This window comes from Gasterosteus aculeatus, chromosome 12 (genome assembly GCF_964276395.1).
Source record: "Gasterosteus aculeatus chromosome 12, fGasAcu3.hap1.1, whole genome shotgun sequence".
NCBI classification, from domain to species: Eukaryota; Metazoa; Chordata; class Actinopteri; order Perciformes; family Gasterosteidae; genus Gasterosteus; species Gasterosteus aculeatus.
Window position 1 is genome coordinate 16,964,513 of NC_135700.1, and position 12,188 is coordinate 16,976,700.

A 12,188-nucleotide genomic window follows, 5' to 3' on the forward strand; every position below is an offset into this window, starting at 1 on the left:
AACAAACAACAAGCGTGAACAATGCATACAAATCCGGTCACGGTCCTACATGGATGGTACTGAATCAATTGCTACCAAGGAAACTGACATAATCCTTTAGTCCAGCTGGGAACACATGTAGCCAAAAATAAAATAAAACACTGCTTCTCGTTCCCGCTACACATGTTATGCTTGTGTTTGTCTGAATTCGTGTTCCTTCTTTTATCCTCATGATCCGTTGTATTAATACAAGGAGAGATCTCCCTTTCATTAAGTTTGACATGGACCCTTTCTGTTGTGGAAGCATAAGGCAAAGTAACTACAACCAACTGCTTGATTATTCACCACTAACAAACTGCTCGATCAAAAGGCTTTATTTCTTCTTTTCAGTCACATATTGTTCATCCAAATGCGGTGGAATGATGTTGTCGGGGCGAAGTTAACATAAAATATTGGGAATTAGTAGAGAAAAGCTCTGTGAGATATTGTGACTTACTGACAGAATGCATCACGTTCCATCCTCATGCACACACATATTCTGAGACCCAAGCCAATGGAATTCTCAAAATGTTTAAAGATATTTGAGATTACTGCATGCACAACAGTCCTCTTGGAATAACTCAAGTACTGCATTAATGAGAAGAAAACAATATGATTTCACTCGCAAGTAAATCTGAAGCTGCTGCTTTTCCCTCTGGTCATTTATCGGTGGTATTTGGTGTTTGTAAGACAAAGAAGCCCACTTGCCAATAACGGTAGTAGTAATACTGTCATATACAGTCTATGTTATCTCTATAAGAAAGTATCGGTGTTAATGAGCTAATAATCATAATTGTTGTGAAATGTCTCTTGATGACTTTAATGCTGTATTGAATCATACATTATTATAAATGAAATGATTATACATTATAACATTATTCTCATCCTTATATTGAGCGTTTGAAAGCAAACTTTTCCACCGTCTGTTTTCCTGAGTAAAACGTACAGCTGCCACAAAACTGAACTTACAATAACAGTGTAAGAACAGTCTCCACCCTTGGCTTAAAGTCAAAAGATCATTTGAAAAGGCGTCCGCAGCCGAGAGCAGCCCAAATCTGTTCCCATTTACCAGGAGGAAGTTGACCTCATCAACATGAGACTCGTCAGATGGCTGACATCACTGCGGCACGAATGCTCCCTCTGTCACATCTCCTTTCTCCCTCGTGTTGGTGTGTTTAGTGCAGAATATACACGTGTGTTTGTTCCTGGACCGGCCCGTGCACAAAAAGCCATTGAGCCGCATCGAGGGTGTCCGTAGCATAAAACCATCGATTGCGCTGCCTTCCCCTGCAGTGCAGCGAATGGACGTCTGCCACATCTTGACAGGTCTTCTTTGGTGGTTTGGGAGTTTAATGCCTTTAACATTTAACCAGGCCCAATGGGGCCAAGCTGACATTTGCACATGGCGCTGACCGATTATATACAGCCAATCGCAGAGGGGGAACAATAAGGTTTTCGTGGTGCCTTTCCAGTTGACTGGAAGATTTAATGTCTGTGATCTCTCTGGTTATTGGTGCTGAGTGGGGGAAATTGAGTAAAACACGTACTAATGGAGCACAACAGCCTTTTGCATTTTTCCTAAAGGCCACCGTAGTTTCTCAACACACTTGGAAAGGGAGGTGAAGCCTCCCAGCTACTGAACACTGCCCCTACAACTCACACAGGAACTCGTTTCCCTATTAATTCATTAATAGGAAAATTGAGTCATTTACAGTCAGCCCATTTTCTTTCCTCTCTGCAATCCTGCTGAATTGTGGAAAGCGCTTCAGATCTACGACAATATTTATCCCCATCGAAGGAAAACCTTTCGTCAGCCTTTTCCCCCCCATTTCCCTTATGTTCCCACTATCGCCATCAGTCTTGTGGATGACTGGCTGTCGAGGTGATTTATAGGCCCGGCTGGCTGCACTGCAGTCTGACTGCGATTCTGTCACCGACCGAATGGCAGACGCGCAGAACAAATGATTAACTAACTGTACAATTAGCCAAGGCGACCGACTGGCCCGCTTGCCGGCTGACTCTCATCAGTGGCTTGGACTTTTACATCACCCGATGGAGTCGGTGAAACCCACCCAAAACCGCGTGGTAGTCTCTTCCTTAGTATTTTCCGCCGTCCCCGGCTGCCTGTGTCCCTGAGCATGGAACCAATTGAGCCAGACTGCTCACGTAATACTGTTAAAAATGTCTCATGGGGCTCAGTTGGAAGGAGGTGATCAATGTTGTGTGGCAACCTTCAAATGAGCTTTGGGGTTGATTGAGGCTATTTGCTTGGGTCAGTAAATTCTGAATACACCACACACACACACACACAGTCCTGATAACGTTATGTGAGATTCGCTTACGCTGAAAAAGTTATACTTTAGTCCTTGATAATTAATGTTATGTAGAAAGCTACTCAAAACCAGGGGATGCAAATCTGACTAGTAAAGTAATTCCGTCGATGCTATTTTCTGCACAATAGGGAACAACGTGTCCATCTCTGGGCTGAGGACAATCAACCAGATAACTCCACGCAGGAGTCAGACCTTGAGAGCCCATTTAAGGTTTGGCAGCAAAGCTTTGGAGTTCGGGGGAGTTGTGAAAGTAAAACTGATGGGAGCAGATTAAAAAAGAGGTCAGCAGGGTACAGATTATGTTGTTCTCATAAAGCTTTTACCACTGTCATTTTTTTGCACTTATGATTGAGTAATTATCTCATTGTGTTACTCAAGTGATTTGTGTCTGACTTTGCCTGTGTCAACAAAATAAGCTGTTCCTGAGGATCTATCTGCCTTCCACCCGGGGTAGGGAAGTGTGTGTGTGTGTGTGTGTGTGTGGGGGGGGGGAGGGGGGGGGGGTCACACTCAGGGATTCTTTCCAAGAACACTCCTTATTAGTCCCTTTTCTTTTCCTCCTCAGCTGCCTCGTGAAACAGGGTCGAGTGATGTTTATGACTGAGAGACGTCCCGTTTCTGTCTCCCTTCAAATCTACTTCACCTACTCAATCATTCAAATACGTCAATGTTTCTGCTTCTGTTTCAACTATTGCTTTATCTGGAAGCTGATAAGTGGCATCTATTTGTACAAAGTGTTTGAATACTAGTCGGGGTGTATTGTTTCTGAGGTACGGGATGAACTTCAGGCTGCACCTGACTCTCATTCTTGGTCCCCCTAAGCTCTGAAAGGCCCTTGACCAGACAGTCCATGAAACTGGAAGATCTAGTTAAGAACAGAACAATTTCTTCTGCCAAAGGACACACACACACACACACACACACACACACACACACAAAACAAGTTAAAGTTCCTTCAAGACACAACTGGGCAATTAAAGCTGATGAGATACAGCTGAGGGGACAAAGTGATGATAATTCTTTTGACACTTCATTAAATCATTTGAATCAGAGCACGAAAAAGCCCCTCCGCCTCAAGAGCTGCACTGTGTGGTGTTGATGGTGCGAAATGGGACGACAAACAAGTACCCTCCACTTGCCAGCCTTCTGTTTAACTGGTATTGGTATTATGCTTTAAAACCTGAGTTGTTTAGTTGAACACGGTAAAATGTTATCAGTGCTGTTATATTTTACTTCACTTTTGAAGGAGGACGACATCAGACTGCTGTAAATAATTGTGTCTATTAGGGCCGTGCAGCAAATCACACGATGCAGCTCTCTGGTTTCATTTATTATAAAAAGGGTTGATTGGCAAATGCAAATGTGATTGTTTTTTGTTAAATTGGGCCGTAAAATAGGCAATACAACAGAACTGAAATGAGATACAGCACACCGAACTGCAGTGGAACGCAGTGAAATACAAACTCTGTCTGATACTATTATTGCATCTGCAAATCTCTAACAAAGGAGGCCGGAGGTGCACTGGACCGGCAGCACAGTAACTCAAAATGATTATATCAATGCAACATAAAGAGAACGTAACTTATATGTTGACAATATAAAACCAACTACACTTGCATGCTACATTTAGAAATTCTGAATAAAACAGAGATACAAATGAACCTAAATGCACTTTATATTGGTTCTTTCTGTGAAACGGTTGTAAAGATGATGAATACTGAATACATCTAACTCTGAAATAAAAACATGAGCCTCGTCAGATTACTTGTCATGTACAACAATTCTCGCTGAATGCATGAGACTGTGGATGAGAGACAAAAATATCTCTGCTCACTCTTTTTTATAATGGACATCAATCTGACAGAACACACCATTTAACTCCTGCTGCCACATGGGTGGTGAGCCTTAAATTGATCAACCTTTACATTCTGTTTTTCAGAATACATGTACCTTTATTCAGTGCAGCTATTTTCCGGTTTGTGGTCATGCGAGCGTCTCAATGGGGGGGAGAAAAAGGACAAGCATGTACCTTCTCCTCTGCACAACCTTAGCGAGTCCGTCTACAGCTGCTTGGGGGCAATAACAGGAGTCCCTGTGTATCCAGAGAGAGTGAGGCCTGGCCGTAGGGTTGCCAAGGCAACAGGGAACAGTGCATGCATGGTGGTGAAAGAAGAGGGGGTCTGCACTGATAGCGATAACTGGAGACACCAGGGGACACCTTTGTGCATTAGGATACTCCACACTCCCTTTTAAAGAAGAAAAAGAGAGTTCCTTTAAAAAAAAAAGAGAGAGAAAGTCACTGTAAATGTTTCAGCTTGAAATTGGGGAGCCCAATATCAGAGAATGGTCCTCAGGGGCGGACACAGAGCATTTTACGGGCATCCAGACCAGTGCGTGCGGATACTTTGATCTATTCTTATTATTGAACACAGTTGCAATTACGCAGTCACAGAGTGAAATACACCCTGTAAGAATTCAAACTAATAATAGTATTTATCTATAACTAACCAACTGAGACATACTGAGCTCATTTGGTTATACACATTGATATTTTTGCCATGAATACTACTTTCGGGGCAATAAACTTCTCAAAGTCAGCAAGTTCAAGTGACATGGTGATTAAAGATGTATTTGTACCACGTATATGCAACATCCCTGGTCAAATTACAGCTGGGTACCTTTGTTATGTTGCATGTGTTCCCATTTACTCCCAGCATTTACTCAAGTACACATACATTATGTATGCTACATGCCAGGTATATGAATTAAAAACATCTGTTGCTCTGTTCTACCTGAGGCCTGGATTTTGCCAAACATCTCCACAACGATTGTGCAAGAAATGCTGCGTCCAACAGCTCCTTTTGATCCAGCTGCACCTTGAACGAGAGACGGCCTCATAGTTACATCAACTTTAGAACCTGTGGACGCCGGGCACAGCAGATCCAAATGTCAATATGACCGTGAGCCTATCGGAGATAGACGACCGTATGCAGGTTAATCGCTTTATCCAACCATGGTTATGGCGTCTTCACGTCGCAGTTTAAAATCTCGTCAAGAGACATGTTGACTTGTCGCTGTAGAAAAAAGCACAGCTGTGAGTAATACACGATGGCTGGATTTGATTTAGTTGATTCAACTTTCCGAGTTCTGGGATACTGGGGCGCTTAAACAAAACAAAGCTGTTGCTAATGTTTTTACACCTGTGCTTCATCTACTTTGAAATGCTGTATATGATGTGAACTAGGCCTCTCATTAATGTCATTTTCTGTGCATTCTGTTGTTTCATGGCTGCAGGATACAAACTCCTCTTAAATTAACAGTTTTAACTACATGGCAAACATTTTGCATGAAAATTAAATCATATGTTCAGCAAAGTGGCAACTGATCCATGCGATGTCATGCAGCCGGTGGAGCGTTGCGTGTGCACTTTGATCTGTCATAATGATGTCAACAGTCTTAATTAGTGCTCAGTTTCCAGAGCCTGGGAACGCTGCCACCATGTTGACTTTAGATGTGGCTCCTTCCCAACCGGGGATGATTTTGCCATTTTGTTTCAGCTTCACTGGAATTCGCAAAATACGAGGTGGTCGCTGTAGGCAAGAAAATACCATTACTTTAAATACTACTACAAACTGCATTTATATGGTTTGAATGGATGTGATAAAATCCAAGTATATTTATGCCGCTTTGAGCCGTGGTTTCTAGTATAAACAGGCCTTAGTCTCACCTAAATGAGTCGTATCCACTTTGTCACAATTCATTAGTAATTCAAGAGGATATCTAATGGCTTGTGACAAATAAAAGGTCAAACTTATTTAGAACATCATTACAAGTCAACAGAACCAATTTTAAAGAGGTATGGCTGAAAATCTCCAACATCCGACGTGAATAGAGACGTGTGGTCAATTTCGATGATGACCAATGCTGTGAATTTCCTTTTCAATACGCACCGACGTACACAAATGCTTAAAATTAGTTCAAATTAGGCACCGCTCTGGTCTTTTCAGCCCATCTGACAGAAGATGCATGCAGCATTCCCGGTATTCCCAGTAAGCAATTGGGAGATGAGGAGACAAAGACGTAAAAAGAGAAGATTCTTAAGCCAGTTGCTGATTATGGACTAAATCTGCCCTAACTTGAAACATCCGCATGAATCATTGTGGGGAAGTTTGTCTTAGTGAAAATATCCAATATTGCATAAAATTAAAGAGGCAGGAGAAGTGTGAGTGGCAGTAGTTCTAAAAGCCGCAACAATAAATGTGCCAGAAATATGTTAAATAGAGAACAACCATCAATCATTTAAAAGCTTGGTGATTGCGTTGGTGTCGCATTAACCTTTGTCACAGCTGAGTGCTGAGTCATTGTGCTTGTTGTCTCTCAAATAAAGCCCCGCTGCCACTCCTGGAGTCTCGCACATAATAAACATGTCTTTGGCGAGTAATATCTAATGGTGCACGCATTAAATCTGTGGAATGCGATGGTGAAATTTGCCATATTCACCAACAAGAAGCTCACTCGACAATGCTGACCTTTGCAGGGACCGAGAGCCAGAGAGTCCAAAATCGAAAAAGCCAGCTTGTTTGTTGTCGCCCAGCTTTTTGAAGTCACTCAGACATTAATACCTCTAATATAAGTGACTGAGTAAATTTGCGCTACTTAAATTGCATTTGAAACCTCCATCTCCTTCGCAGTTAGAACTGCAAAAATAGCCCTTATCAATTCCTGATAATGAATATTTTGGGAACATCTGCATATCCCGGCCACTGACTAGCAATAACCCGCCAAGCCTGGCAGCTCATCCCCAACAGTACTTTCCCAACAAGTACTCACCATGTCAGCCAGCTTTTCGCCCCCACCTGCTTTGTGTGGCCACTTTACTGCCTCGTACAAGAAAATACATGCGGTGGGTGCAGCTGTATTACCACACTATAAAGATCTAAGTCACTCAAAGCGTAGATCAACATGGACCACTGTGGAAATTAATGACAACAGCTGTGGAAAGTCCTCCTTATCTACATGTTCCTGCCACCTCCGTCCCTCCTATCTCGTTTTCTGCTTGTCTGGTCCCAGATTGGTACAGACAGAGCAGAGGTGCAGAGATGACCCTGAGCTGTCTTTGTTTTTCCTACCGACGCCCATCCGTCCGTCTCTTTCTCTCCTCGCTTCTCCCTCTCTGCTCCCTTTTAGGGATGGCAGGCTGCACAAAGACAGGTGATTGTTGCTGCTGTAAGGTGAAAGAAGTAGTCTGCGTATGTGTTTTTTCGCTTCCATTTAGCGACGTGTTTTGTCACAGCCGGCAGAAAGTGTTTGGAATCACTCACCTGAAATGTCAGTGACTTCCTAACAGGGTGTCCATCAGTGCTTTTTCAAACTGACAAGGGAGCCATTAACTTGTGGCCGTATGATGGAGAGGCGTGGGTTTGAGATTTTCTCTTCATGTGTCAATCCACAGCCAACTGGTAGCCTCTATGCCATTGAAGTAATACAAAAAATGAAAATCAGCACATGTGAGAATGCTTATTTATTGTTACCATTGGTTTGGGTACATTATCTACAAAAGGTGGTGTGAAAATTAGATATTTTTGAGCTGTTGTGCTCACATGTACACAACCACAAACACAAGTGTCACACACACACACACACAGGTGCAGCACCATGACGACACTGCACTGCATGCAGCATGGAGACAATCTTTCATCATCCTGTTGTCCGCTGCAGAGGGAGAGTATACAGTGACGGTGATGCAGACACAAACACTACGACATACTCACACACACACCTTCCCCCGCCCGTAGAACAACCCCCCCCCCCCCCCCCCCCTCCTGCAAACCCACCATTCCCTAGTCCATGATGTAATGCTACCAGACCCCTCCTCTGCTGCCTCTCCCTCCCTCCGTCTCTCAAACACTCCTCTCTTTCGCCTTCTCCTCATTCTATTGGTGGTTCCCGTCTGCATCTGCTGGATCAGCTCTGACTCCCTGCACACACATGCACATGCACACACACACACACACACACTTCCACACCTGCATGCACACACACAGATGCACACATCCACGCTCCCCCTTACACACTTTTTACACATACACTACCGGGGGGATTCCTCCGCCACTGCAGCCTCAGCTCTCTCCACCTGCCTCCTGTCTTCCGCCGTGGGGGGGAAAGCATGGTGAGTCCCTCCTTTCTCTAATGACAGCGGGCGATAGTGGGTCACAATGAGACAATAGGATGAGAGGATGCTGGGGGTCCATATTTCTGCCGAGCGTGGCGGACAAACACCGGTAGGCACTGCTGCCACTGCAGCCTCCGAGGAGAGGGCTCGCAGCTGAGTTTGTGCTGGGGGAGGGGGGATCAGGTGAGGTTGCTCAGTTACAACAGATACCGGTCATCTAGGTGCTGGGTGCCATGGCAATAGATTGCATTCAGCCAGGGTCTTGGCTAATTGTATGCCTGTATCCTAGTAAGGGGCTAGAAGCTGAGGTGCACGTGTCAGTGTGTGTATGCATTGTGCAGACTAAACATGCTCCAGAGTGCTGTGAGTTATTTGGTTCTTCTCTTTGAAAAATGTCAGTCACCTTGCTTTGAGATAACACAGGAAAGGAATCACACAAATGTAAAACAATGCAGCCTGTGCATTAAATTCCTCTGATGGTTTATTTTATTCTGACTACTGCCTGCTGCACAGGGAGGATATTTTGGCTACAATAAAATCCTGAGATTCTGACTATGTAAGTGTAGATTGTTTCTGTTGTGTCACGGACAAAACAGGGTGTGTGCATGTGGTGTGAACTGAAGCACCTGTGACATTTGGACCAAAAACAAATGTAAAAGCTGCAGGGCACATGTGGAAGGAAAGACTCCTTCCACATGTGCCCTGCAGCTTTTACTCAAAGGCTCAATGACATTGAGTCAAATAGGAAAAGTAATCATATCAATTTCCCTAATTGCTAAAAGGCAATTTAATGATAATGTGATCGAGGAGTGACTGCTGCATTTTTCTTTCTTGAGGTTGACCAAATTGCATTTTGTGTATTCACTGTACGCCGACCTAACCTCACATATCAAGTGTGTTGACATGTTAATATTTTATAGGGGTTGGTCTACTCAACATGTGGACACTCTCATAATTAATTCATCCAGATGTTTTTTCCATTTCTATATCACACGGAGCTGTGAAGAAGCCAGACATGATTTTCTGTTTTTCCATTTCAAAATAAATATCCTATTTTGATTGATTTTTAAGTATCTGCATCTTGTTCAGTTGATTAGTGCATCACAGGGATCCATAATTCAATCAAGTAAATGTGGTTGGAATAATCTATCAGTTCCATTGGCACCAAACTAAACAAAAGGTTTTCTAAGGCAAATCATTTGCATGCCATTTTCAAATAACCAACACACAAGCTTTGCAATGCTTTTCAACTGGCACATTATTATCCGGGATTGCAGCTGTAACCACATAGAAGGGATGAAACTCCCCAAAATATATTTTGGAAGTCAGCTGGCCTCGTTCAATTTCTCTGCAGGCCCTCGTGGAAAAGTGCGCGCAAATATGTTTGTGCATTTCTTTCTAAAGCAATGATTAGCACATGAATCCGTCCTTGCCCGGGGCTGTCTGACTGGGGTTTAATCTCTGTAGGCATAAATGGAAAGTAATTAGGATGGTGGTCCAACATTGGTCCCATTGGTGGTTGAAGCAGTATTTGGGTGCTGAAAAGGTTAGTGTGTGGTTACTTTAATTGATTCCTTATCGTTTGATTGCCTTTACAGCCGACAACCGACAATGTTTTTTCCCACTGCCTCGAAGACCTTTACAAGTAAGACGGGGAGATAATGTTGTGACCTGGCAGAAAATCTAAATGTTAATATTCTCCCTGAAGCAGTTCATCTATTACTGGATCATCCTCCGATGGCGAGGAGTCTCTTTTCTCATCGGTTTTGTCACACATTCTGGCTTTGTGAAGTTGAGGTTAGAGAACTTGTGCTGTTGATATCATGATAAGTTAGATGCGAATGCCCTCACTGGGTGTAATGCTGTCAAACCAATAAACTGAAGTGAATATTTATATTTGAAATCACTCACAGCAGAATTGCGAATGACTAGGAAGTTTAAAAAGGTCAATTTAATCAATATTTCATAGACTCTGCTGGCTGTGTAACCAATTTGGATCCTGAATACGACTCAGAAAAAGATTTACATACCTTTCTGTCACTGTTTATTTTCCTACTCACATATATACAACAGGCTTTTACGTGTAATCCTTTCAGTCTTTTCAATGATTGTGAGTGCTTGAGTTTTTTCCAGGAATGAAACATGTGATAGTGTGGTGCTTTCTTGTGGAAACAACCAACCGATAGTTGCTCTGCTTCTGCCCAACGCGATAAAAACACTGGAGAAATATTCCATCCAAACTTTGCTTGTTCACATGCTTTGAACTATCAAAATGCCTGCGTGGGATTTTTAACATCTTACATTGCTGTCCAAGCAGCTGATAGAAATGACCTTCTGTCACAACAGACCTCAAAAAGGGCTTAAAATTCCAAGCACTGAATGGATTAACCGGCCATTAGGAATTACGCAATTTGTTAAATACATCAAAAATGATGAATTCATTGATTTATTCCCAGTGCCTGGAGGCTTTCTTCCACAGCCTCCCCTCTGTGCAGCTGTGCACGACCTTCACCTATGCCCTCCTACTGCGGCACCCACAGCGCCTCTGCTTCAAAACCAGGAAGGAAGAGCCAGACAGAGGAAATGCATGTTTCCAGCAAACAGACGCACTGACTTCATTTTAATTAAAGCTGGCCGTCAGCGATGTCGCTTCCCCTGAGCTCTCAGGAGAAAACGGCACCACATTTATATGTAAGAACTCTTTCCGGTGTGTGCGCCGAAGCTGTCAGGCAGCAGATACCTCTCATCGTTCTGTACAGAAGATAAAGATGCATCCAAAGAGTTCAACCATAACTCCAGCATCTCCTCGCGGCGCGAAGGGTTCGAGAGCAGAAGTGAATATGATCCTAAAAGATTTGCTTCCTTCTGTCCTGCCACATCTTCAGCTTCAGGCAAGTTTTTTTTAATTTTGTTTTAGCAAGCAGGCAAACCCAAGAACATCAAAGTCATTGACATCAATTCGAGACCTTTCATCATCAGTTGCTGTGATTCTTCAGTCTTAAACTCATTTCAATTTTTCACAATGAGTTGACGAGTTAGCCGGTAAACCTCTAAAATTATGCGGTAACAAAAAACATAAAAAATTCCCTTTGAGATGAACATGTCAGGAAGGAAAGAACCAGTTAAAGCAGGTGACATGATTTGCATCTCTTGTTTTATTCTTTTCCCTGATCACTATAAACAAAGGCTTACTTCTAACATGACCGGGGGAAGAGGAAAGGCGGCTACGAGGCTGCAGGTATGGATGGAAAGGCTGTCATTGATACGGACAACAGTCATTTACCTCATTCTCCTTATTGATGCGCTCACGACGGCGGTTGCCAACAACTCTACCACGACTTTAGTGCACTCGCTGGTTTCTTTAAGAGTCAGTTCACACAGTTTACAGAAATGAATTCAACACGGTCCCTCACATACCTCTTATGGTTTCTAGCCATGAGTATAGTTGTGTGTGTGTTCAGATCTTGGGGCATTTGATCCTGAGATTTGTGGCTTGACCCAAATTCAATAAAGGTGAAAAGAATTATATTTGCTGCTCTCAAATCAAAGCTCATACTTTCCATGATAAATGTAATACTTATTTTCCTGTTTTTCCATAATTTTTTGGCGTTGTTTCACCTCCAACCATAATTTATTTCATCTTTTTTAGCTGCTGGCTGCTTACT

At 43.0% G+C, this 12,188-nt stretch overlaps 1 protein-coding gene across 1 annotated transcript in view; it reads left to right on the top strand.

Annotated features, from left to right (window-relative positions):
• The first annotated feature begins 8,309 nt into the window (after positions 1-8,309).
• The window catches only part of sema4bb (sema domain, immunoglobulin domain (Ig), transmembrane domain (TM) and short cytoplasmic domain, (semaphorin) 4Bb), a 43,730-nt gene continuing 39,851 nt past the window's right edge, over positions 8,310-12,188 (top strand). The window contains exon 1 of the mRNA XM_040203234.2: positions 8,310-8,520. The gene's annotated coding sequence lies outside the window, so the exon portion shown is untranslated. The remainder of the gene's footprint in view (positions 8,521-12,188) is intronic.